This window comes from Heptranchias perlo, unplaced genomic scaffold (assembly GCF_035084215.1).
Source record: "Heptranchias perlo isolate sHepPer1 unplaced genomic scaffold, sHepPer1.hap1 HAP1_SCAFFOLD_286, whole genome shotgun sequence".
In the NCBI taxonomy this organism is placed as follows: Eukaryota; Metazoa; Chordata; class Chondrichthyes; order Hexanchiformes; family Hexanchidae; genus Heptranchias; species Heptranchias perlo.
Window position 1 is genome coordinate 121,601 of NW_027139298.1, and position 26,392 is coordinate 147,992.

Below are 26,392 nucleotides of genomic sequence, written 5' to 3' on the forward strand. Positions count from 1 at the left end.
TGGGTCTAATTGGGTAAATTCACAGGGCGATGGGGAGTGGGTCTAATTGGGTAAATTCACAGGGCGATGGGGAGTGGGTCCAATTGGGTAAATTCACAGGGCGATGGGGAGTGGGTCTGATTGGGTAAATTCACAGGGCGATGGGGACTGGGTCCAATTGGATAAATTAACAGGGCGATGGGGAGTGGGTCCAATTGGGTGAATTCACTGGGCGATGGGGAGTGGGTCTAATTGGATAAATTCACAGGGCGATGGGGAATGGGTCTAATTGGGTAAATTCACAGGGCGATGGGGAGTGGGTCCAATTGGATAATTTCACAGGGCGATGGGGAGTGGGTCTAATTGGATAAATTCACTGGGCGATGGGGAGTGGGTCTCATTGGATAATTTCACAGGACGATGGGGAGTGGGTCTAATTGGGTAAATTCACAGGGTGATGGGGAGTGGGTCCAATTGGATAAATTCACAGGACGATGGGGAGTGGGTCTAATTGGGTAAATTCACAGGGCGATGGGGAGTGGGTCTAATTGGATAAATTCACAGGGTGATGGGGAGTGGGTCTGATTGGGTAAATTCACAGGGCGATGGGGAGTGTGTCCAATTGGGTAAATTCACAGGGCGATGGGGAGTGAGTCTAATTGGATAAATTCACAGGGCGATGGGGAGTGAGTCTGATTGGATAAATTCACAGGGCGATGGGGTGTGTGTCTAATTGGGTAAATTCACAGGGCGATGGGGAGTGACTCTAATTGGATAAATTCACAGGGCGATGGGGAGTGGGTCTAATTGGGTAAATTCACAGGGCGATGGGGAGTGGGTCTAATTGGATAAATTCACAGGGCGATGGGGAGTGGGTCCAATTGGATAAATTCACAGGGCGATGGGGACTGGGTCTAATTGCGTAAATTCACAGGGCGATGGGGACTGGGTCTAATTGGGTAAATTCACAGGGCGATGGGGAGTGGGTCTAATTGGATAAATTCACAGGGCGATGGGGAGTGGGTCCAATTGGGTAAATTCACAGGGCGATGGGGAGTGGGTCCAATTGGATAAATTCACAGGGCGATGGGGTGTGGGTCTAATTGGATAAATTCACAGGGCGATGGGGAGTGGGTCTAATTGGATAAATTCACAGGGCGATGGGGAGTGGGTCTAATTGGATAAATTCACAGGGCGATGGGGAGTGGGTCTCATTGGATAAATTCACAGGGCGATGGGGAGTGGGTCTAATTGGATAAATTCACAGGGCGATGGGGAGTGGGTCTAATTGGATAAATTCACAGGGCGATGGGGAGTGGGTCTAATTGGATAAATTCACAGGGCGATGGGGTGTGGGTCTCATTGGATAAATTCACAGGGCGATGGGGAGTGGGTCCAATTAGGTGAATTCACAGGGCGATGGGGAGTGGGTCAAATTGGATAAATTCACAGGGCGATGGGGAGTGGGTCTAATTGGGTAAATTCACAGGGCGATGGGGAGTGGGTCTAATTGGATAAATTCACAGGGCGATGGGGAGTGGGTCGAATTGGATAAATTAACAGGGCGATGGGGACTGGGTCTAATTGGATAAATTCACAGGGCGATGGGGAGTGGGTCGAATTGGATAAATTCACAGGGCGATGGGGAGTGGGTCGAATTGGATAAATTCACAGGGTGATGGGGAGTGGATCTAATTGGATAAATTCACAGTGCGATGGGGAGTGGGTCGAATTGGATAAATTCACAGGGCGATGGGGACTGGGTCTAATTGGATAAATTCACAGGGTGATGGGGACTGGGTCCAATTGGATAAATTCACAGTGCGATGGGGAGTGTGTCTAATTGGATAAATTCACAGGGCGATGGGGAGTGGGTCCAATTGGGTAAATTCACAGGGCGATGGGGAGTGTGTCTAATAGGATAAATTCACAGTGCGATGGGGAGTGGGTCTAATTGGATAAATTCACAGGGCGATGGGGAGTGGGTCTAATTGGATAAATTCACAGGGCGATGGGGAGTGGGTCCAATTGGGTAAATTCACAGGGCGATGGGGAGTGGGTCTAATTGGATAAATTCACAGGGCGATGGGGAGTGAGTCCAATTGGGTAAATTCACAGGGCGATGGGGAGTGGGTCTAATTGGATAAATTCACAGGGCGATGGGGAGTGGGTCTAATTGGGTAAATTCACAGGGCGATGGGGAGTGGGTCTAATTGGGTAAATTCACAGGGCGATGGGGAGTGGGTCTAATTGGATAAATTCACAGGTCGATGGGGAGTGGGTCTGATTGGATAAATTAACAGGGCGATGGGGAGTGGGTCTAATTGGGTAAATTCACTGGGCGATGGGGAATGGGTCGAATTGGGTAAATTCACAGGGCGATGGGGAGTGGGTCTAATTGGATAAATTCACAGGGCGATGGGGAGTGGGTCTAATTGGGTAAATTCACAGGGCGATGGGGAGTGGGTCTAATTGGATAAATTAACAGGGCGATGGGGAGTGGGTCCAATTGGATAAATTCACAGGGCGATGGGGAGTGAGTCCAATTGGGTAAATTCACAGGGCGATGGGCAGTGGGTCTAATTGGATAAATTCACAGGGCGATGGGGAGTGGGTCTAATTGGATAAATTCACAGGGCGATGGGGAGTGGGTCTAATTGGATAAATTCACAGGGCGATGGGGAGTGGGTCTAATTGGATAAATTCACAGGGCGATGGGGAATGGGTCTAATTGGGTAAATTCACAGGGCGATGGGGAGTGGGTCCAATTGGATAATTTCACAGGGCGATGGGGAGTGGGTCTAATTGGATAAATTCACTGGGCGATGGGGAGTGGGTCTCATTGGATAATTTCACAGGACGATGGGGAGTGGGTCTAATTGGGTAAATTCACAGGGTGATGGGGAGTGGGTCCAATTGGATAAATTCACAGGACGATGGGGAGTGGGTCTAATTGGGTAAATTCACAGGGCGATGGGGAGTGGGTCTAATTGGATAAATTCACAGGGTGATGGGGAGTGGGTCTGATTGGGTAAATTCACAGGGCGATGGGGAGTGTGTCCAATTGGGTAAATTCACAGGGCGATGGGGAGTGAGTCTAATTGGATAAATTCACAGGGCGATGGGGAGTGAGTCTGATTGGATAAATTCACAGGGCGATGGGGTGTGTGTCTAATTGGGTAAATTCACAGGGCGATGGGGAGTGACTCTAATTGGATAAATTCACAGGGCGATGGGGAGTGGGTCTAATTGGGTAAATTCACAGGGCGATGGGGAGTGGGTCTAATTGGATAAATTCACAGGGCGATGGGGAGTGGGTCCAATTGGATAAATTCACAGGGCGATGGGGACTGGGTCTAATTGCGTAAATTCACAGGGCGATGGGGACTGGGTCTAATTGGGTAAATTCACAGGGCGATGGGGAGTGGGTCTAATTGGATAAATTCACAGGGCGATGGGGAGTGGGTCCAATTGGGTAAATTCACAGGGCGATGGGGAGTGGGTCCAATTGGATAAATTCACAGGGCGATGGGGTGTGGGTCTAATTGGATAAATTCACAGGGCGATGGGGAGTGGGTCTAATTGGATAAATTCACAGGGCGATGGGGAGTGGGTCTAATTGGATAAATTCACAGGGCGATGGGGAGTGGGTCTCATTGGATAAATTCACAGGGCGATGGGGAGTGGGTCTAATTGGATAAATTCACAGGGCGATGGGGAGTGGGTCTAATTGGATAAATTCACAGGGCGATGGGGAGTGGGTCTAATTGGATAAATTCACAGGGCGATGGGGTGTGGGTCTGATTGGGTAAATTCACAGGGCGACGGGGAGTGGGTCTCATTGGATAAATTCACAGGGCGATGGGGAGTGGGTCCAATTAGGTGAATTCACAGGGCGATGGGGAGTGGGTCAAATTGGATAAATTCACAGGGCGATGGGGAGTGGGTCTAATTGGGTAAATTCACAGGGCGATGGGGAGTGGGTCTAATTGGATAAATTCACAGGGCGATGGGGAGTGGGTCGAATTGGATAAATTAACAGGGCGATGGGGACTGGGTCTAATTGGATAAATTCACAGGGCGATGGGGAGTGGGTCTAATTGGATAAATTCACAGGGCGATGGGGACTGGGTATAATTGGATAAATTCACAGGGCGATGGGGAGTGAGTCGAATTGGATAAATTCACAGGGCGATGGCGACTGGGTCTAATTGGATAAATTCACAGGGCGATGGGGAGTGGGTCGAATTGGATAAATTCACAGGGCGATGGGGAGTGGGTCGAATTGGATAAATTCACAGGGTGATGGGGAGTGGATCTAATTGGATAAATTCACAGGGTGATGGGGACTGGGTCCAATTGGATAAATTCACAGTGCGATGGGGAGTGTGTCTAATTGGATAAATTCACAGGGCGATGGGGAGTGGGTCCAATTGGGTAAATTCACAGGGCGATGGGGAGTGTGTCTAATAGGATAAATTCACAGTGCGATGGGGAGTGGGTCTAATTGGATAAATTCACAGGGCGATGGGGAGTGGGTCTAATTGGATAAATTCACAGGGCGATGGGGAGTGGGTCCAATTGGGTAAATTCACAGGGCGATGGGGAGTGGGTCTAATTGGATAAATTCACAGGGCGATGGGGAGTGAGTCCAATTGGGTAAATTCACAGGGCGATGGGGAGTGGGTCTAATTGGATAAATTCACAGGGCGATGGGGAGTGGGTCTAATTGGGTAAATTCACAGGGCGATGGGGAGTGGGTCTAATTGGGTAAATTCACAGGGCGATGGGGAGTGGGTCTAATTGGATAAATTCACAGGTCGATGGGGAGTGGGTCTGATTGGATAAATTAACAGGGCGATGGGGAGTGGGTCTAATTGGGTAAATTCACTGGGCGATGGGGAATGGGTCGAATTGGGTAAATTCACAGGGCGATGGGGAGTGGGTCTAATTGGATAAATTCACAGGGCGATGGGGAGTGGGTCTAATTGGGTAAATTCACAGGGCGATGGGGAGTGGGTCTAATTGGATAAATTAACAGGGCGATGGGGAGTGGGTCTAATTGGATAAATTCACAGGGCGATGGGGAGTGAGTCCAATTGGGTAAATTCACAGGGCGATGGGCAGTGGGTCTAATTGGATAAATTCACAGGGCGATGGGGAGTGGGTCTAATTGGATAAATTCACAGGGCGATGGGGAGTGGGTCTAATTGGATAAATTCACATGGCAATGGGGAGTGGATCTAATTGGATAAATTCACAGGGCGATGGGGAGTGGGTCTAATTGGATAAATTCACAGGGCGATGGGGAGTGGGTCTAATTGGGTAAATTCACAGGGCGATGGGGAGTGGGTCTAATTGGGTAAATTCACAGGGCGATGGGGAGTGGGTCTAATTGGATAAATTCACAGGTCGATGGGGAGTGGGTCTGATTGGATAAATTAACAGGGCGATGGGGAGTGGGTCTAATTGGGTAAATTCACTGGGCGATGGGGAATGGGTCGAATTGGGTAAATTCACAGGGCGATGGGGAGTGGGTCTAATTGGATAAATTCACAGGGCGATGGGGAGTGGGTCTAATTGGGTAAATTCACAGGGCGATGGGGAGTGGGTCTAATTGGATAAATTAACAGGGCGATGGGGAGTGGGTCGAATTGGATAAATTCACAGGGCGATGGGGAGTGAGTCCAATTGGGTAAATTCACAGGGCGATGGGCAGTGGGTCTAATTGGATAAATTCACAGGGCGATGGGGAGTGGGTCTAATTGGATAAATTCACAGGGCGATGGGGAGTGGGTCTAATTGGATAAATTCACATGGCAATGGGGAGTGGATCTAATTGGATAAATTCACAGGGCGATGGGGAGTGGGTCTAATTGGATAAATTCACAGGGCGATGGGGAGTGGGTCTAATTGGATAAATTCACAGGGTGATGGGGTGTGGGTCCAATTGGGTAAATTCACAGGGCGATGGGGAGTGGGTCTAATTGGATAAATTCACAGGGCGATGGGGAGTGGGTCTAATTGGGTAAATTCACAGGGTGATGGGGAGTGGGTCCAATTGGGTAAATTCAAAGGGCGAAGGGGAGTGGGTCTAATTGGGTAAATTCACAGGGCGATGGGGAGTGGGTCTAATTGGGTGAATTCACTGGGTGATGGGGAGTGGGTCCAATTGGGTAAATTCACAGGGCGATGGGGAGTGGGTCTAATTGGGTAAATTCACAGGGTGATGGGGAGTGGGTCCAATTGGGTAAATTCACAGGGTGATGGGGAGTGGGTCCAATTGGGTAAATTCACAGGGCGATGGGGAGTGGGTCTAATTGGGTGAATTCACTGGGTGATGGGGAGTGGGTCCAATTGGATGAATTCAGTGGGTGATGGGGAGTGGGTCCAATTGGGTGAATTCACTGGGTGATGGGGAGTGGGTCTAATTGGATAAATTCACAGGGCGATGGGGAGTGGGTCTAATTGGGTAAATTCACAGGGCGATGGGGAGTGGGTCTAATTGGATAAATTCACAGGGCGATGGGGATTGGGTCTAATTGGGTAAATTCACAGGGCGATGGGGTCTGGGTCTAATTGGGTAAATTCACAGGGCGATGGGGAGTGGGTCCAATTGGGTAAATTCACTGGGTGATGGGGAGTGGGTCTAATTGGGTGAATTCACTGGGTGATGGGGAGTGGGTCTAATTGGATAAATTCACAGGGCGATGGGGTGTGGGTCTAATTGGATAAATTCACAGGGCGATGGGGAGTGGGTCTAATTGGATAAATTCACAGGGCGATGGGGAGTGGATCTAATTGGATAAATTCACAGGGCGATGGGGAGTGGGTCTAATTGGATAAATTCACAGGGCGATGGGGAGTGGGTCAAATTGGATAAATTCACAGGGTGATGGGGTGTGGGTCCAATTGGGTAAATTCACAGGGCGATGGGGAGTGGGTCTAATTGGATAAATTCACAGGGCGATGGGGAGTGGGTCTAATTGGGTAAATTCACAGGGTGATGGGGAGTGGGTCCAATTCGGTAAATTCAAAGGGCGAAGGGGAGTGGGTCTAATTGGGTGAATTCACAGGGCGATGGGGAGTGGGTCTAATTGTGTAAATTCACAGGGCGATGGGGAGTGGGTCTAATTGGGTGAATTCACTGGGTGATGGGGAGTGGGTCCAATTGGGTAAATTCACAGGGCGATGGGGAGTGGGTCTAATTGGGTAAATTCACAGGGTGATGGGGAGTGGGTCCAATTGGGTAAATTCACAGGGTGATGGGGAGTGGGTCCAATTGGGTAAATTCACAGGGCGATGGGGAGTGGGTCTAATTGGGTGAATTCACTGGGTGATGGGGAGTGGGTCCAATTGGGTGAATTCACTGGGTGATGGGGAGTGGGTCCAATTGGGTGAATTCACTGGGTGATGGGGAGTGGGTCTAATTGGATAAATTCACAGGGCGATGGGGAGTGGGTCTAATTGGGTAAATTCACAGGGCGATGGGGAGTGGGTCTCATTGGATAAATTCACAGGGCGATGGGGAGTGGGTCTAATTGGGTAAATTCACAGGGCGATGGGGAGTGGGTCTAATTGGATAAATTCACAGGGCGATGGGGTCTGGGTCTAATTGGGTAAATTCACAGGGCGATGGGGAGTGGGTCCAATTGGGTAAATTCACTGGGTGATGGGGAGTGGGTCTAATTGGGTGAATTCACTGGGTGATGGGGAGTGGGTCTAATTGGATAAATTCACAGGGCGATGGGGTGTGGGTCTAATTGGATAAATTCACAGGGCGATGGGGAGTGGGTCTAATTGGGTAAATTCACAGGGCGATGGGGAGTGGGTCCAATTGGGTGAATTCACTGGGTGATGGGGAGTGGGTCTAATTGGATAAATTCACAGGGCGATGGGGTCTGGGTCTAATTGGGTAAATTCACAGGGCGATGGGGAGTGGGTCCAATTGGGTGAATTCACAGGGCGATGGGGAGTGGGTCTAATTGGGTAAATTCACAGGGCGATGGGGATTGGGTCCAATTGGGTGAATTCACAGGGCGATGGGGAGTGGGTCCAATTGGGTGAATTCACAGGGCGATGGGGAGTGGGTCCAATTGGATAAATTCACAGGGCGATGGGGAGTGCGTCTAATTGTGCAAATTCACAGGGCGATGGGGAGTGGGTCTAATTGGATAAATTCACAGGGCGATGGGGAGTGGGTCTAATTGGGTAAATTCACAGGGCGATGGGGAGTGGGTCTAATTGGATAAATTCACAGGGCGATGGGGTCTGGGTCTAATTGGGTAAATTCACTGGGTGATGGGGAGTGGGTCTAATTGGGTGAATTCACTGGGTGATGGGGAGTGGGTCTAATTGGATAAATTCACAGGGCGATGGGGTGTGGGTCTAATTGGATAAATTCACAGGGCGATGGGGAGTGGGTCTAATTGGATAAATTCACAGGGCGATGGGGAGTGGATCTAATTGGATAAATTCACAGGGCGATGGGGAGTGGGTCTAATTGGATAAATTCACAGGGCGATGGGGAGTGGGTCCAATTGGATAAATTCACAGGGTGATGGGGTGTGGGTCCAATTGGGTAAATTCACAGGGCGATGGGGAGTGGGTCTAATTGGATAAATTCACAGGGCGATGGGGAGTGGGTCTAATTGGGTAAATTCACAGGGTGATGGGGAGTGGGTCCAATTGGGTAAATTCAAAGGGCGAAGGGGAGTGGGTCTAATTGGGTGAATTCACAGGGCGATGGGGAGTGGGTCTAATTGTGTAAATTCACAGGGCGATGGGGAGTGGGTCTAATTGGGTGAATTCACTGGGTGATGGGGAGTGGGTCCAATTGGGTAAATTCACAGGGCGATGGGGAGTGGGTCTAATTGGGTAAATTCACAGGGTGATGGGGAGTGGGTCCAATTGGGTAAATTCACAGGGTGATGGGGGGTGGGTCCAATTGGGTAAATTCACAGGGCGATGGGGAGTGGGTCTAATTGGGTGAATTCACTGGGTGATGGGGAGTGGGTCCAATTGGGTGAATTCACTGGGTGATGGGGAGTGGGTCCAATTGGGTGAATTCACTGGGTGATGGGGAGTGGGTCTAATTGGATAAATTCACAGGGCGATGGGGAGTGGGTCTAATTGGGTAAATTCACAGGGCGATGGGGAGTGGGTCTAATTGGATAAATTCACAGGGCGATGGGGAGTGGGTCTAATTGGGTAAATTCACAGGGCGATGGGGAGTGGGTCTAATTGGATAAATTCACAGGGCGATGGGGTCTGGGTCTAATTGGGTAAATTCACAGGGCGATGGGGAGTGGGTCCAAATGGGTAAATTCACTGGGTGATGGGGAGTGGGTCTAATTGGGTGAATTCACTGGGTGATGGGGAGTGAGTCTAATTGGATAAATTCACAGGGCGATGGGGTGTGGGTCTAATTGGATAAATTCACAGGGCGATGGGGAGTGGGTCTAATTGGGTAAATTCACAGGGCGATGGGGAGTGGGTCCAATTGGGTGAATTCACTGCGTGATGGGGAGTGGGTCTTATTGGATAAATTCACAGGGCGATGGGGCCTGGGTCTCATTGGGTAAATTCACAGGGCGATGGGGAGTGGGTCCAATTGGGTGAATTCACAGGGCGATGGGGAGTGGGTCTAATTGGGTAAATTCACAGGGCGATGGGGATTGGGTCCAATTGGGTGAATTCACAGGGCGATGGGGAGTGGGTCCAATTGGGTGAATTCACAGGGCGATGGGGAGTGGGTCTAATTGGATAAATTCACAGGGCGATGGGGAGTGCGTCTAATTGTGCAAATTCACAGGGCGATGGGGAGTGGGTCTAATTGGATAAATTCACAGGGCGATGGGGTGTCGGTCTAATTGGGTAAATTCACAGGGCGATGGGGAGTGGGTCTAATTGGATAAATTCACTGGGTGATGGGGAGTGGGTCTAATTGGATAAATTCACTGGGTGATGGGGAGTGGGTCGAATTGGATAAATTCACAGGGCGATGGGGAGTGGGTCCAATTGGGTGAATTCACAGGGCGATGGGGACTGGGTCTAATTGGATAAATTCACAGGGCGATGGGGAGTGGGTCCAATTGGGTGAATTCACTGGGCGATGGGGAGTGGGTCTAATTGGATAAATTCACAGGGCGATGGGGAGTGGGTCTAATTGGGTGAATTCACAGGGCGATGGGGAGTGGGTCTAATTGGATAAATTCACAGGGCGATGGGGAGTGGGTCTAATTGGGTAAATTCACAGGGCGATGGGGAGTGGGTCTAATTGGGTAAATTCACAGGGCGATGGGGAGTGGGTCCAATTGGATAAATTCACAGGGCGATGGGGAGTGGGTCTAATTGGATAATTTCACAGGGCGATGGGGAGTGGGTCTAATTGGGTAAATTCACAGGGCGATGGGGAGTGGGTCTAATTGGGTAAATTCACAGGGTGATGGGGAGTGGGTCCAATTGGATAAATTCACAGGACGATGGGGAGTGGGTCTAATTGGGTAAATTCACAGGGCGATGGGGAGTGGGTCTAATTGTGTAAATTCACAGGGCGATGGGGAGTGGGTCTCATTGGATAATTTCACAGGACGATGGGGAGTGGGTCTAATTGGGTAAATTCACAGGGTGATGGGGAGTGGGTCCAATTGGATAAATTCATAGGACGATGGGGAGTGGGTCTGATTGGGTAAATTCACAGGGCGATGGGGAGTGGGTCTAATTGGGTAAATTCACAGGGCGATGGGGAGGGGGTCCAATTGGGTAAATTCACAGGGCGATGGGGAGTGGGTCTAATTGGATAAATTCACAGGGTGATGGGGAGTGGGTCCAATTGGATAAATTCACAGGACGATGGGGAGTGGGTCTAATTGGGTAAATTCACAGGGCGATGGGGAGTGTGTCTAATTGGGTAAATTCACAGGGCGATGGGGAGTGTGTCTAATTGGGTAAATTCACAGGGCGATGGGGAGTGGGTCTAATTGGATAAATTCACAGGCCTATGGGGAGTGGGTCTAATTGGATAAATTCACAGGGTGATGGGGAGTGGGTCCAATTGGATAAATTCACAGGACGATGGGGAGTGGGTCTAATTGGGTAAATTCACAGGGCGATGGGGAGTGTGTCTAATTGGGTAAATTCACAGGGCGATGGGGAGTGTGTCTAATTGGGTAAATTCACAGGGCGATGGGGAGTGGGTCTAATTGGATAAATTCACAGGCCGATGGTGAGTGGGTCTAATTGGATAAATTCACAGGGCGATGGGGAGTGGGTCTAATTGGATAAATTCACAGGGCGATGGGGAGTGGGTCTAATTGGGTAAATTCACAGGGCGATGGGGAGTGTGTCGAATTGGGTAAATTCACAGGGCGATGGGGACTGGGTCCAATTGGGTAAATTCACAGGGCGATGGGGACTGGGTCTAATTGGATAAATTCACAGGGCGATGGGGAGTGGGTCTAATTGGATAAATTCACAGGGTGATGGGGACTGGGTCTAATTGGGTAAATTCACAGGGCGATGGGGAGTGGGTCTAATTGGGTAAATTCACAGGGCGATGGGGAGTGGGTCTAATTGGATAAATTCACAGGGCGATGGGGAGTGGGTCTAATTGGGTGAATTCACAGGGCGATGGGGAGTGGGTCTAATTGGGTAAATTCACAGGGCGATGGGGAGTGGGTCCAATTGGATAAATTCACAGGGCGATGGGGAGTGGGTCCAATTGGATAAATTCACAGGGCGATGGGGAGTGGGTCCAATTGGGCAGATTCACAGGGCGATGGGGAGTGGGTCTAATTGGGCAGATTCACGGGGCGATGGGGAGTGGGTCTAATTGGATAAATTCACAGGGCGATGGGGAGTGGGTCTAATTGGATAAATTCACAGGGCGATGGGGAGTGGGTCTAATTGGGCAGATTCACGGGGCGATGGGGAGTGGGTCTAATTGGATAAATTCACAGGGCGATGGGGAGTGTGTCTAATTGGGCAGATTCACGGGGCGATGGGGAGTGGGTCTAATTGGATAAATTCACAGGGCGATGGGGAGTGGGTCTAATTGGGCAGATTCACAGGGCGATGGGGAGTGGGTCTAATTGGATGAATTCACAGGGCGATGGGGAGTGGGTCCAATTGGATAAATTCACAGGGCGATGGGGAGTGGGTCTAATTGGGCAGATTCACAGGGCGATGGGGAGTGGGTCTAATTGGATAAATTCACAGGGCGATGGGGAGTGGGTCTAATTGGGCAGATTCACAGGGCGATGGGGAGTGGGTCCAATTGGATAAATTCACAGGGCGATGGGGAGTGGGTCTAATTGGGCAGATTCACAGGGCGATGGGGAGTGGGTCTAATTGGATAAATTCACAGGGCGATGGGGTGTGGGTCTGATTGGGTAAATTCACAGGGCGATGGGGAGTGGGTCTAATTGGATAAATTCACAGGGCGATGGGGAGTGGGTCCAATTCGGTGAATTCACAGGGCGATGGGGAGTGGGTCTAATTGGATAAATTCACAGGGCGATGGGGAGTGGGTCGAATTAGGTGAATTCACAGGGCGATGGGGAGTGGGTCTAATTGGATAAATTCACAGGGCGATGGGGAGCGGGTCTAATTGGGTAAATTCACAGGGTGATGGGGAGTGGGTCGAATTGGGTAAATTCACAGGGCGATGGGGACTGGGTCCAATTGGATAAATTCACAGGGCGATGGGAAGTGGGTCTAATTGGATAAATTCACAGGGCGATGGGGAGTGGGTCGAACTGGATAAATTCACAGGGCGATGGGGAGTGGGTCTAATTGGGTAAATTCACAGGGCGATGGGGAGTGGGTCTAATTGGATAAATTCACAGGGCGATGGGGAGTGGGTCTAATTGGATAAATTCACTGGGCGATGGGGAGTGGGTCTAATTGGGTAAATTCACAGGGCGATGGGGAGTGGGTCTAATTGGATAAATTCACAGGGCGATGGGGAGTGGGTCTAATTGGATAAATTCACAGGGCGATGGGGAGTGGGTCGAATTGGATAAATTCACAGGGCGATGGGGAGTGGGTCTAATTGGATAAATTCACAGTGCGATGGGGAGTGGGTCTGATTGGATAAATTCACTGGGCGATGGGGAGTGGGTCTAATTGGATAAATTCACAGGGCGATGGGGAGTGGGTCTAATTGGATAAATTCACAGGGCGATGGGGAATGGGTCTCATTGGATAAATTCACAGGGCGATGGGGACTGGGTCCAATTGGATAAATTCAAAGGGCGATGGGGAGTGGGTCTAATTGGATAAATTCACAGGGCGATGGGGACTGGGTCTAATTGGATAAATTCACAGGGCGATTGGGAGTGGGTCTAATTGGATAAATTCACAGGGCGATGGGGAGTGGGTCCAATTCGATAAATCCACAGGGCGATGGGGACTGGGTCTAATTGGATAAATTCACAGGGCGATGGGGACTGGGTCTAATTGGATAAATTCACAGGGCGATGGGGAGTGGGTCTAATTGGGTAAATTCACAGGGCGATGGGGACTGGGTCTAATTGGATAAATTCACAGGGCGATGGGGAGTGGGTCTAATTGGGTAAATTCACAGGGCGATGGGGACTGGGTCTAATTGGATAAATTCACAGGGCGATGGGGAGTGGGTCTAATTGGGTAAATTCACAGGGCGATGGGGAGTGGGTCGAATTGGATAAATTAACAGGGCGATGGGGACTGGGTCGAATTGGATAAATTCACAGGGCGATGGGGAGTGGGTCTAATTGGATAAATTCACAGGGCGATGGGGAGTGGGTCTAATTGGATAAATTCACAGTGCGATGGGGAGTGGGTCTAATTGGATAAATTCACAGGGCGATGGGCAGTGGGTCTAATTGGATAAATTCACAGGGCGATGGGGAGTGCGTAAAATTGGGTAAATTCACAGGGCGATGGGGAGTGGGTCTGATTGGATAAATTCACAGGGCGATGGGGTGTGGGTCTGATTGGGTAAATTCACAGGGCGATGGGGAGTGGGTCTAATTGGATAAATTCACAGGGCGATGGGGAGTGGGTCCAATTCGGTGAATTCACAGGGCGATGGGGAGTGGGTCTAATTGGATAAATTCACAGGGCGATGGGGAGTGGGTCCAATTCGGTGAATTCACAGGGCGATGGGGAGTGGGTCTAATTGGATAAATTCACAGGGCGATGGGGAGTGGGTCCAATTAGGTGAATTCACAGGGCGATGGGGAGTGGGTCTAATTGGATAAATTCACAGGGCGATGGGGAGTGGGTCCAATTAGGTGAATTCACAGGGCGATGGGGAGTGGGACTAATTGGATAAATTCACAGGGCGATGGGGAGTGGGTCCAATTAGGTGAATTCACAGGGTGATGGGGAGTGGGTCTAATTGGATAAATTCACAGGGCGATGGGGAGTGGGTCTAATTGGGTAAATTCACAGGGTGATGGGGAGTGGGTCGAATTGGGTAAATTCACAGGGCGATGGGGACTGGGTCCAATTGGATAAATTCACAGGGCGATGGGGAGTGGGTCTAATTGGATAAATTCACAGGGCGATGGGGACTGGGTCCAATTGGATAAATTCACAGGGCGATGGGGAGTGGGTCTAATTGGATAAATTCACAGGGCGATGGGGAGTGGGTCTAATTGGATAAATTCACAGGGCGATGGGGAGTGGGTCTAATTGGGTAAATTCACAGGGCGATGGGGAGTGGGTCTAATTGGATAAATTCACTGGGCGATGGGGAGTGGGTCTCATTGGATAAATTCACAGGGCGATGGGGAGTGGGTCTAATTGGATAAATTCACAGGGCGATGGGGACTGGGTCTAATTGGATAAATTCACAGGGCGATGGGGAGTGGGTCTAATTGGATAAATTCACTGGGCGATGGGGAGTGGGTCTAATTGGGTAAATTCACAGGGCGATGGGGAGTGGGTCTAATTGGATAAATTCACAGGGCGATGGGGAGTGGGTCGAATTGGATAAATTCACAGGGGGATGGGGAGTGGGTCTAATTGGATAAATTCACAGGGCGATGGGGTGTGGGTCTAATTGGATAAATTCACAGGGCGATGGGGAGTGGGTCTAATTGGATAAATTCACATGGTGATGGGGACTGGGTCTAATTGGATAAATTCACAGGGCGATGGGGAGTGGGTCTCATTGGATAAATTCACAGTGCGATGGGGAGTGGGTCTAATTGGATAAATTCACAGGGCGATGGGGAGTGGGTCTAATTGGATAAATTCACAGGGCGATGGGGAGTGGGTAAAATTGGGTAAATTCACAGGGCGATGGGGAGTGGGTCTAATTGGATAAATTCACAGTGCGATGGGGAGTGGGTCTAATTGGATAAATTCACAGGGCGATGGGGAGTGGGTCTAATTGGATAAATTCACAGGGCGATGGGGAGTGGGTAAAATTGCGTAAGTTCACAGGGCGATGGGGAGTGGGTCGAATTGGATAAATTAACAGGGCGATGGGGTGTGGGTCTGATTGGGTAAATTCACAGGGCGATGGGGAGTGGGTCTAATTGGATAAATTCACAGGGCGATGGGGAGTGGGTCCAATTAGGTGAATTCACAGGGCGATGGGGAGTGGGTCTAATTGGATAAATTCACAGGGCGATGGGGAGTGGGTCCAATTAGGTGAATTCACAGGGCGATGGGGAGTGGGTCTAATTGGATAAATTCACAGGGCGATGGGGAGTGGGTCCAATTAGGTGAATTCACAGGGCGATGGGGAGTGGGTCTAATTGGATAAATTCACAGGGCGATGGGGAGTGGGTCTAATTGGGTAAATTCACAGGGTGATGGGGAGTGGGTCTAATTGGGTAAATTCACAGGGCGATGGGGAGTGGGTCTAATTGGATAAATTCACAGGGCGATGGGGAGTGGGTCTAATTGGGTAAATTCACAGGGCGATGGGGAGTGGTTCCAATTGGGTAAATTCACAGGGCGATGGGGAGTGGGTCTAATTGGATAAATTCACAGGGCGATGGGGAGTGGGTCTAATTGGGTAAATTCACAGGGCGATGGGGAGTGGGTCTAATTGGGTAAATTCACAGGGCGATGGGGAGTGGGTCCAATTGGGTAAATTCACAGGGCGATGGGGAGTGGGTCTAATTGGGTAAATTCACAGGGCGATGGGGACTGGGTCCAATTGGATAAATTCACAGGGCGATGGGGAGTGGGTCTAATTGGGAAAATTCACAGGGCGATGGGGAGTGGGTCTAATTGGATAAATTCACAGGGCGATGGGGAGTGGGTCTAATTGGATAAATTCACAGGGCGATGGGGAGTGGGTCGAATTGGATAAATTCACAGGGCGATGGGGAGTGGGTCTAATTGGGTAAATTCACAGTGCGATGGGGAGTGGGTCTAATTGGATAAATTCACAGGGCGATGGGGACTGGGTCTAATTGGGTAAATTCACAGGGCGATGGGGAGTGGGTCTAATTGGATAAATTCACAGGGCGATGGGGAGTGGGTCGAATTGGATAAATTAACAGGGCGATGGGGACTGGGTCTAATTTGATAAATTCACAGGGCGATGGGGAGTGGGTCTGATTGGATAAATTCACAGGGCGATGGGGAGTGGGTCGAATTGGATAAATTAACAGGGCGATGGGGACTGGGTCTAATTGGATAAATTCACAGGGCGATGGGGAGTGGGTCTAATTGGATAAATTCACAGGGCGATGGGGAGTGGGTCGAATTGGATAAATTAACAGGGCGATGGGGACTGGGTCTAATTTGATAAATTCACAGGGCGATGGGGAGTGGGTCTAATTGGATAAATTCACAGGGCGATGGGGAGTGGGTCGAATTGGATAAATTAACAGGGCGATGGGGACTGGGTCTAATTGGATAAATTCACAGGGCGATGGGGAGTGGGTCTAATTGGATAAATTCACAGGGCGATGGGGAGTGGGTCGAATTGGATAAATTAACAGGGCGATGGGGACTGGGTCTAATTGGATAAATTCACAGGGCGATGGGGAGTGGGTCTAATTGGATAAATTCACAGGGCGATGGGGAGTGGGTCGAATTGGATAAATTAACAGGGCGATGGGGACTGGGTCTAATTGGATAAATTCACAGGGCGATGGGGAGTGGGTCGAATTGCATAAATTCACAGGGTGATGGGGACTGGGTCTAATTGGATAAATTCACAGGGCGATGGGGAGTGGGTCTAATTGGATAAATTCACAGTGCGATGGGGAGTGGGTCTAATTGGATAAATTCACAGGGCGATGGGGAGTGGGTCTAATTGGATAAATTCACAGTGCGATGGGGAGTGGGTCTAATTGGATAAATTCACAGGGCGATGGGGAGTGGGTCTAATTGGATAAATTCACAGGGCGATGGGGAGTGGGTCCAATTGGGTAAATTCACAGGGCGATGGGGAGTGGGTCGAATTGGATAAATTAACAGGGCGATGGGGAGTGGGTCTAATTGGATAAATTCACAGGGCGATGGGGAGTGAGTCCAATTGGGTAAATTCACAGGGCGATGGGGAGTGGGTCTAATTGGATAAATTCACAGGGTGATGGGGAGTGGGTCTAATTGGATAAATTCACAGGGTGATGGGGAGTGGGTCTAATTGGATAAATTCACAGGGTGATGGGGAGTGGGTCTAATTGGATAAATTCACAGGGTGATGGGGAGTGGGTCTAATTGGATAAATTCACATGGCGATGGGGAGTGGGTCTAATTGGGTAAATTCACAGGGCGATGGGGAGTGGGTCGAATTGGATAAATTCACAAGGCGATGGGGAGTGGGTCTAATTGGATAAATTCACAGGGCGATGGGGAGTGGGTCTAATTGGATAAATTCACAGGGCGATGGGGAGTGGGTCTAATTGGGTAAATTCACAGGGCGATGGGGAGTGGGTCGAATTGGATAAATTCACAAGGCGATGGGGAGTGGGTCTAATTGGATAAATTCACAGGGCGATGGGGAGTGGGTCTAATTGGATAAATTCACAGGGTGATGGGGAGTGGGTCCAATTGGGGAAATTCACAGGGCGATGGGGAGTGGGTCGAATTGGATAAATTCACAGGGCGATGGGGAGTGGGTCTAATTGGGTAAATTCACAGGGCGATGGGGTGTGGGTCTAATTGGGTAAATTCACAGGGCGATGGGGAGTGGGTCGAATTGGATAAATTCACAAGGCGATGGGGAGTGGGTCTAATTGGATAAATTCACAGGGCGATGGGGAGTGGGTCCAATTAGGTGAATTCGCAGGGCGATGGGGAGTGGGTCTCATTGGATAAATTCACAGGGCGATGGGGAGTGGGTCGAATTAGGTGAATTCACAGGGCGATGGGGAGTGGGTCTAATTGGATAAATTCACAGGGCGATGGGGAGCGGGTCTAATTGGGTAAATTCACAGGGTGATGGGGAGTGGGTCGAATTGGGTAAATTCACAGGGCGATGGGGACTGGGTCCAATTGGATAAATTCACAGGGCGATGGGGAGTGGGTCTAATTGGATAAATTCACAGGGCGATGGGGAGTGGGTCTAACTGGATAAATTCACAGGGCGATGGGGAGTGGGTCTAATTGGGTAAATTCACAGGGCGATTGGGAGTGGGTCTCATTGGATAAATTCACAGTGCGATGGGGAGTGGGTCTAATTGGATAAATTCACAGGGCGATGGGGAGTGGGTCTAATTGGATAAATTCACAGGGCGATGGGGAGTGGGTAAAATTGGGTAAATTCACAGGGCGATGGGGAGTGGGTCTAATTGGATAAATTCACAGTGCGATGGGGAGTGGGTCTAATTGGATAAATTCACAGGGCGATGGGGAGTGGGTCTAATTGGATAAATTCACAGGGCGATGGGGAGTGGGTAAAATTGCGTAAGTTCACAGGGCGATGGGGAGTGGGTCGAATTGGATAAATTAACAGGGCGATGGGGTGTGGGTCTGATTGGGTAAATTCACAGGGCGATGGGGAGTGGGTCTAATTGGATAAATTCACAGGGCGATGGGGAGTGGGTCCAATTAGGTGAATTCACAGGGCGATGGGGAGTGGGTCTAATTGGATAAATTCACAGGGCGATGGGGAGTGGGTCCAATTAGGTGAATTCACAGGGCGATGGGGAGTGGGTCTAATTGGATAAATTCACAGGGCGATGGGGAGTGGGTCCAATTAGGTGAATTCACAGGGCGATGGGGAGTGGGTCTAATTGGATAAATTCACAGGGCGATGGGGAGTGGGTCTAATTGGGTAAATTCACAGGGTGATGGGGAGTGGGTCTAATTGGGTAAATTCACAGGGCGATGGGGAGTGGGTCTAATTGGATAAATTCACAGGGCGATGGGGAGTGGGTCTAATTGGGTAAATTCACAGGGCGATGGGGAGTGGTTCCAATTGGGTAAATTCACAGGGCGATGGGGAGTGGGTCTAATTGGATAAATTCACAGGGCGATGGGGAGTGGGTCTAATTGGGTAAATTCACAGGGCGATGGGGAGTGGGTCTAATTGGGTAAATTCACAGGGCGATGGGGAGTGGGTCCAATTGGGTAAATTCACAGGGCGATGGGGAGTGGGTCTAATTGGGTAAATTCACAGGGCGATGGGGACTGGGTCCAATTGGATAAATTCACAGGGCGATGGGGAGTGGGTCTAATTGGGAAAATTCACAGGGCGATGGGGAGTGGGTCTAATTGGATAAATTCACAGGGCGATGGGGAGTGGGTCTAATTGGATAAATTCACAGGGCGATGGGGAGTGGGTCGAATTGGGTAAATTCACAGTGCGATGGGGAGTGGGTCGAATTGGATAAATTAACAGGGCGATGGGGACTGGGTCTAATTTGATAAATTCACAGGGCGATGGGGAGTGGGTCTGATTGGATAAATTCACAGGGCGATGGGGAGTGGGTCGAATTGGATAAATTAACAGGGCGATGGGGACTGGGTCTAATTGGATAAATTCACAGGGCGATGGGGAGTGGGTCTAATTGGATAAATTCACAGGGCGATGGGGAGTGGGTCGAATTGGATAAATTAACAGGGCGATGGGGACTGGGTCTAATTTGATAAATTCACAGGGCGATGGGGAGTGGGTCTAATTGGATAAATTCACAGGGCGATGGGGAGTGGGTCGAATTGGATAAATTAACAGGGCGATGGGGACTGGGTCTAATTGGATAAATTCACAGGGCGATGGGGAGTGGGTCTAATTGGATAAATTCACAGGGCGATGGGGAGTGGGTCGAATTGGATAAATTAACAGGGCGATGGGGACTGGGTCTAATTGGATAAATTCACAGGGCGATGGGGAGTGGGTCTAATTGGATAAATTCACAGGGCGATGGGGAGTGGGTCGAATTGGATAAATTAACAGGGCGATGGGGACTGGGTCTAATTGGATAAATTCACAGGGCGATGGGGAGTGGGTCGAATTGCATAAATTCACAGGGTGATGGGGACTGGGTCTAATTGGATAAATTCACAGGGCGATGGGGAGTGGGTCTAATTGGATAAATTCACAGTGCGATGGGGAGTGGGTCTAATTGGATAAATTCACAGGGCGATGGGGAGTGGGTCTAATTGGATAAATTCACAGTGCGATGGGGAGTGGGTCTAATTGGATAAATTCACAGGGCGATGGGGAGTGGGTCTAATTGGATAAATTCACAGGGCGATGGGGAGTGGGTCCAATTGGGTAAATTCACAGGGCGATGGGGAGTGGGTCGAATTGGATAAATTAACAGGGCGATGGGGAGTGGGTCTAATTGGATAAATTCACAGGGCGATGGGGAGTGAGTCCAATTGGGTAAATTCACAGGGCGATGGGGAGTGGGTCTAATTGGATAAATTCACAGGGTGATGGGGAGTGGGTCTAATTGGATAAATTCACAGGGTGATGGGGAGTGGGTCTAATTGGATAAATTCACAGGGTGATGGGGAGTGGGTCTAATTGGATAAATTCACAGGGTGATGGGGAGTGGGTCTAATTGGATAAATTCACATGGCGATGGGGAGTGGGTCTAATTGGGTAAATTCACAGGGCGATGGGGAGTGGGTCGAATTGGATAAATTCACAAGGCGATGGGGAGTGGGTCTAATTGGATAAATTCACAGGGCGATGGGGAGTGGGTCTAATTGGATAAATTCACAGGGCGATGGGGAGTGGGTCTAATTGGGTAAATTCACAGGGCGATGGGGAGTGGGTCGAATTGGATAAATTCACAAGGCGATGGGGAGTGGGTCTAATTGGATAAATTCACAGGGCGATGGGGAGTGGGTCTAATTGGATAAATTCACAGGGTGATGGGGAGTGGGTCCAATTGGGGAAATTCACAGGGCGATGGGGAGTGGGTCGAATTGGATAAATTCACAGGGCGATGGGGAGTGGGTCTAATTGGGTAAATTCACAGGGCGATGGGGTGTGGGTCTAATTGGGTAAATTCACAGGGCGATGGGGAGTGGGTCGAATTGGATAAATTCACAAGGCGATGGGGAGTGGGTCTAATTGGATAAATTCACAGGGCGATGGGGAGTGGGTCCAATTAGGTGAATTCGCAGGGCGATGGGGAGTGGGTCTCATTGGATAAATTCACAGGGCGATGGGGAGTGGGTCGAATTAGGTGAATTCACAGGGCGATGGGGAGTGGGTCTAATTGGATAAATTCACAGGGCGATGGGGAGCGGGTCTAATTGGGTAAATTCACAGGGTGATGGGGAGTGGGTCGAATTGGGTAAATTCACAGGGCGATGGGGACTGGGTCCAATTGGATAAATTCACAGGGCGATGGGGAGTGGGTCTAATTGGATAAATTCACAGGGCGATGGGGAGTGGGTCTAACTGGATAAATTCACAGGGCGATGGGGAGTGGGTCTAATTGGGTAAATTCACAGGGCGATTGGGAGTGGGTCTTATTGGATAAATTCACAGGGCGATGGGGAGTGGGTCTAATTGGATAAATTCACTGGGCGATGGGGAGTGGGTCTAATTGGGTAAATTCACAGGGCGATGGGGAGTGGGTCTAATTGGATAAATTCACAGGGCGATAGGGAGTGGGTCTAATTGGATAAATTCACAGGGCGATGGGGAGTGGGTCGAATTGGATAAAATCACAGGGCGATGGGGAGTGGGTCTAATTGGATAAATTCACAGTGCGATGGGGAGTGGGTCTAATTGGATAAATTCACTGGGCGATGGGGAGTGGGTCTAATTGGATAAATTCACAGGGCGATGGGGAGTGGGTCTAATTGGATAAATTCACAGGGCGATGGGGAATGGGTCTAATTGGATAAATTCACAGGGCGATGGGGACTGGGTCTAATTGGATAAATTCACAGGGCGATGGGGAGTGGGTCTAATTGGATAAATTCACAGGGCGATGGGGACTGGGTCTAATTGGATAAATTCACAGGGCGATGGGGACTGGGTCTAATTGGATAAATTCACAGGGCGATGGGGAGTGGGTCTAATTGGATAAATTCACAGGGCGATGGGGAGTGGGTCCAATTGGGTAAATTCACAGGGCGATGGGGACTGGGTCTAATTGGATAAATTCACAGGGCGATGGGGAGTGGGTCGAATTGGATAAATTAACAGGGCGATGGGGACTGGGTCTAATTGGATAAATTCACAGGGGTATGGGGAGTGGGTCGAATTGGATAAATTCACAGGGCGATGGGGAGTGGGTCGAGTTGGATAAATTCACAGGGTGATGGGGACTGGGTCTAATTGGATAAATTCACAGGGCGATGGGGAGTGGGTCTAATTGGATAAATTCACAGTGCGATGGGGAGTGGGTCTAATTGGATAAATTCATAGGGCGATGGGCAGTGGGTCTAATTGGATAAATTCACAGGGCGATGGGGAGTGGGTAAAATTGGGTAAATTCACAGGGCGATGGGGAGTGGGTCTAATTGGATAAATTCACAGGGCGATGGGGAGTGGGTCTAATTGGATAAATTCACAGGGCGATGGGGAGTGGGTCTAATTGGATAAATTCACAGGGCGATGGGGTGTGGGTCTGATTGGGTAAATTCACAGGGCGATGGGGAGTGGGTCTAATTGGATAAATTCACAGGGCGATGGGGAGTGGGTCCAATTAGGTGAATTCACAGGGCGATGGGGAGTGGGTCTAATTGGATAAATTCACAGGGCGATGGGGAGTGGGTCCAATTCGGTGAATTCACAGGGCGATGGGGAGTGGGTCTAATTGGATAAATTCACAGGGCGATGGGGAGTGGGTCCAATTAGGTGAATTCACAGGGCGATGGGGAGTGGGTCTAATTGGATAAATTCACAGGGCGATGGGGAGTGGGTCCAATTAGGTGAATTCACAGGGCGATGGGGAGTGGGTCTAATTGGATAAATTCACAGGGCGATGGGGAGTGGGTCCAATTAGGTGAATTCACAGGGTGATGGGGAGTGGGTCTAATTGGATAAATTCACAGGGCGATGGGGAGTGGGTCGAATTGGGTAAATTCACAGGGTGATGGGGAGTGGGTCGAATTGGGTAAATTCACAGGGCGATGGGGACTGGGTCCAATTGGATAAATTCACAGGGCGATGGGGAGTGGGTCTAATTGGATAAATTCACAGGGCGATGGGGAGTGGGTCTAATTGGATAAATTCACAGGGCGATGGGGAGTGGGTCTAATTGGATAAATTCACAGGGCGATGGGGACTGGGTCCAATTGGATAAATTCACAGGGCGATGGGGAGTGGGTCTAATTGGATAAATTCACAGGGCGATGGGGAGTGGGTCTAATTGGATAAATTCACAGGGCGATGGGGAGTGGGTCTAATTGGGTAAATTCACAGGGCGATGGGCAGTGGGTCTAATTGGATAAATTCACTGGGCGATGGGGAGTGGGTCTAATTGGATAAATTCACAGGGCGATGGGGACTGGGTCCAATTGGATAAATTCACAGGGCGATGGGGAGTGGGTCTAATTGGATAAATTCACTGGGCGATGGGGAGTGGGTCTAATTGGGTAAATTCACAGGGCGATGGGGAGTGGGTCTAATTGGATAAATTCACAGGGCGATGGGGACTGGGTCTAATTGGATAAATTCACAGGGCGATGGGGAGTGGGTCTAATTGGATACATTCACAGGGCGATTGGGACTGGGTCTAATTGGATAAATTCACAGGGCGATGGGGAGTGGGTCGAATTGGATAAATTAACAGGGCGATGGGGACTGGGTCTAATTGGATAAATTCACAGGGCGATGGGGAGTGGGTCGAATTGGATAAATTCACAGGGCGATGGGGAGTGGGTCTAATTGGATAAATTCACAGGGCGATGGGGTGTGGGTCTAATTGGATAAATTCACAGGGCGATGGGGAGTGGGTCTAATTGGATAAATTCACAGTGCGATGGGGAGTGGGTCTAATTGGATAAATTCACAGGGCGATGGGGAGTGGGTCTAATTGGATAAATTCACAGGGCGATGGGGAGTGGGTAAAATTGGGTAAATTCACAGGGCGATGGGGAGTGGGTCTAATTGGATAAATTCACAGGGCGATGGGGAGTGGGTCTCATTGGATAAATTCACAGGGCGATGGGGAGTGGATCTAATTGGATAAATTCACAGGGCGATGGGGAGTGGGTAAAATTGGGTAAATTCACAGGGCGATGGGGAGTGGGTCGAATTGGATAAATTAACAGGGCGATGGGGTGTGGGTCTGATTGGGTAAATTCACAGGGCGATGGGGAGTGGGTCTAATTGGATAAATTCACAGGGCGATGGGGAGTGGGTCCAATTAGGTGAATTCACAGGGCGATGGGGAGTGGGTCTAATTGGATAAATTCACAGGGCGATGGGGAGTGGGTCCAATTCGGTGAATTCACAGGGCGATGGGGAGTGGGTCTAATTGGATAAATTCACAGGGCGATGGGGAGTGGGTCCAATTAGGTGAATTCACAGGGCGATGGGGAGTGGGTCTAATTGGATAAATTCACAGGGCGATGGGGAGTGGGTCTAATTGGGTAAATTCACAGGGTGATGGGGAGTGGGTCTAATTGGGTAAATTCACAGGGCGATGGGGAGTGGGTCTAATTGGATAAATTCACAGGGCGATGGGGAGTGGGTCTAATTGGGTAAATTCACAGGGCGATGGGGAGTGGGTCCAATTGGGTAAATTCACAGGGCGATGGGGAGTGGGTCTAATTGGGTAAATTCACAGGGCGATGGGGACTGGGTCCAATTGGATAAATTCACAGGGCGATGGGGAGTGGGTCTAATTGGGTAAATTCACAGGGCGATGGGGAGTGGGTCTAATTGGATAAATTCACAGGGCGATGGGGAGTGGGTCTAATTGGATAAATTCACAGGGCGATGGGGAGTGGGTCTAATTGGGTAAATTCACAGGGCGATGGGGAGTGGGTCTAATTGGATAAATTCACAGGGCGATGGGGAGTGGGTCTAATTGGATAAATTCACAGGGCGATGGGGAGTGGGTCTAATTGGATAAATTCACAGGGCGATGGGGAGTGGGTCTCATTGGGTAAATTCACAGTGCGATGGGGAGTGGGTCTAATTGGATAAATTCACAGGGCGATGGGGACTGGGTCTACTTGGGTAAATTCACAGGGGCGATGGGGAGTGGGTCTAATTGGATAAATTCACAGGGCGATGGGGAGTGGGTCGAATTGGATAAATTAACAGGGCGATGGGGACTGGGTCTAATTTGATAAATTCACAGGGCGATGGGGAGTGGGTCTAATTGGATAAATTCACAGGGCGATGGGGAGTGGGTCGAATTGGATAAATTAACAGGGCGATGGGGACTGGGTCTAATTGGATAAATTCACAGGGCGATGGGGAGTGGGTCGAATTGCATAAATTCACAGGGTGATGGGGACTGGGTCTAATTGGATAAATTCACAGGGCGATGGGGAGTGGGTCTAATTGGATAAATTCACAGTGCGATGGGGAGTGGGTCTAATTGGATAAATTCACAGGGCGATGGGGAGTGGGTCTAATTGGATAAATTCACAGGGCGATGGGGAGTGGGTCCAATTGGGTAAATTCACAGGGCGATGGGGAGTGGGTCGAATTGGATAAATTAACAGGGCGATGGGGAGTGGGTCTAATTGGATAAATTCACAGGGCGATGGGGAGTGAGTCCAATTGGGTAAATTCACAGGGCGATGGGGAGTGGGTCTAATTGGATAAATTCACAGGGTGATGGGGAGTGGGTCTAATTGGATAAATTCACAGGGTGATGGGGAGTGGGTCTAATTGGATAAATTCACAGGGTGTTGGGGAGTGGGTCTAATTGGATAAATTCACAGGGCGATGGGGAGTGGGTCCAATTGGGTAAATTCACAGGGCGATGGGGAGTGGGTCGAATTGGATAAATTCACAAGGCGATGGGGAGTGGGTCTAATTGGGTAAATTCACAGGGCGATGGGGAGTGGGTCTAAT